The 2293-nt window shown below is 34.2% G+C and overlaps 1 non-coding gene across 1 annotated transcript; it reads right to left on the bottom strand.

The window, feature by feature from the left end:
- Positions 1-913: 913 nt before the first annotated feature.
- On the bottom strand, positions 914-1078 carry LOC115030774 (U1 spliceosomal RNA). The gene has a single exon (XR_003836365.2). It is a non-coding gene; the product is annotated as a U1 spliceosomal RNA (small nuclear RNA).
- Between the last annotated feature and the right edge of the window lie 1215 nt (positions 1079-2293).

The raw sequence follows: 2293 nt of genomic DNA on the forward strand, positions 1-2293 counted from the left end.
GTATACGTAATATAACTTTTGGGATTTTATGCCTAAGAGCTACCTCCTCTTACTAGCTATATATTAAACTACCCTCGTTTTCCTATCTGTCTTAAAGACTAAGGAGATATAAATCATCCTGTACCATTGAATGTTTAAGAGCAGACACCAGACCTTTTGGGTCTTACAGGAGAACCAAACCACCCCTTGAATTATACGGTATTACTACAAAACTCAAGAGATTATGCGGGATTAATTTCATAGTAAACAATAATATATCCATTCAATAAGAGCCTAGTGACAGTTATGACACTGGAATAAATATGTTAAAATAAAGACAAATGCAAAATTCTGGAAGTAAATAATTCTGAACTTTAATATCTCCTGACATTCTGGGACTAGGGCTGGAGTGTCACAGCATTCAGCTCTGCCTACTCTGCAATCCTTTTCCTTATCATGGTCACTCTGTATAAGATACCCTACCCATCAGCCACTCAACAGCTAGCTTTGTTACCAGATGGACCTTCTCACTGTGACTGACTCTGGTAGGATAGCTCTCATGCTGTATAGTGACAGTGGTGATTCTGGGAAATTGAATGTGACATATATAAGCCATGAAGTGACCCTACGAATGAAAACGATGAAGTTATCAATTCAATGAAAAAAAAAAGAAAAAAGTACCTAACAAATTAGCATGCTGAGCTCGCTAAGATCTGTGGTAAAACTTTAATCTTTCTGCCTGGGAAATTATGAGAAAAGAAAAAGGAACTTGCACTTATTTTCCTGCCTTTATTCAAAATGTCATGAAACTTTTGTGATGGCACAGTGTATGGTAAGTGGTTTACATGCAGAGAGACATTTAGTCCATGCTCATGTGTACAGAATAGGGAAAAGCATAAGATACACATGCATGCCCATAGTTTCATTTGTTTTCCATGGGAGAGTGTGAACACAGTACTCAGCTACCTCAAATTATACAGCCGTGTTTCCTGCATGTGGGGAATGCCTGGGTGAGCACATCCAGAGTGGAATGGGTAAGCTTTGCCTTGGGAATATCACCTTCGTGGTGATTGTAGTATCTCCCCTGTCAGATAACTGTATGTTTAGAGTTTCAGAGAATTATTTTTACAATATATAACCCTGAGAATTTTTGAAAGTACACACAGGTATCTACCCTCACAGAAAGCACTAGGGAAACCAGAAATGTTACACAAATAGGGTTGTCTCTTTAACAAGAGATATATAATCTGTCTTTCACCTAGAAGACTGGAAATGAGGGGAGCTTATAGCATATTGACACCTGTGCTATCTGTAGGGTTAAATAATACCTAGTTTGCCTGGGCTCATACAATCAGGACAGCAGATAGCTTATAATCTAGATGACTTCTGTGTTATATGTTGGAAAAGGCCACATCTTACTCCCACAGACTCTGTGCTTATTTAGGTCTTTCTTCCAATAATTTCATCTTGATTATTGTTTATTTTGCAAAAAAAAAATCTCTATAAGAGTGCCACATGTACTTCACAAATGGAGCAGAGCACAGTTGGCCTCTGTGCTATCTGTAGGTCTAGGTCACACTGGACTCTCCCAGACTTTTATACATCTCAACCATCCTACTTAGACTCTATCTTGAGCACTGTTTCTCAGTCAATCTATATTATCAATCTTTATGGAAGAGGTCACATGTAATTTGCAAGTAATTTCAAAATAGTCAATTCCTTAAGCTTTATCATGTATACAGGATTAAGGTAATTGTAACCATGGAACTTTTTTCCAAATTTATACTGTTCATACATAGACCAAAAATAAATTTTCTTGTGTCAGACTCTTGACATTTAAACTAACACTGACTACTAAGTCTTATTGGACAGGGTTTCATCTTGTGCCATATGAATTATTACTCTGCAGGTCCTGGTGCTTTCAGAGACCTTACATAGAGGATTACATGGAATGACTGGTATTAAAAAAAAAACTAGAAATCTATGTATATATATACATATATGTGAACAATTTACCATATATACTATAAAAATATAATATATGAAATACAATATATGATATATAATATAATATGATGTATAATACATCATAAACATATGACATATTATATAATATGTAAAATATGATGCATGTTATGTGGTATAAGATAATAATACATAATATAAAATGTATAATATAATATATGATATACAATATAATGCATAATTCATGCTAATATATACTAAAAAGTTACATTAAAAGATATTAATTATACTCATCACAATACCTTATAGCATAAAATTGTAGAAGAATACAATTGTTAGATCAGAAATA

Source organism: Mus caroli, unplaced genomic scaffold (assembly GCF_978045245.1).
Source record: "Mus caroli unplaced genomic scaffold, Mus_caroli_1 scaffold_3, whole genome shotgun sequence".
In the NCBI taxonomy this organism is placed as follows: Eukaryota; Metazoa; Chordata; class Mammalia; order Rodentia; family Muridae; genus Mus; species Mus caroli.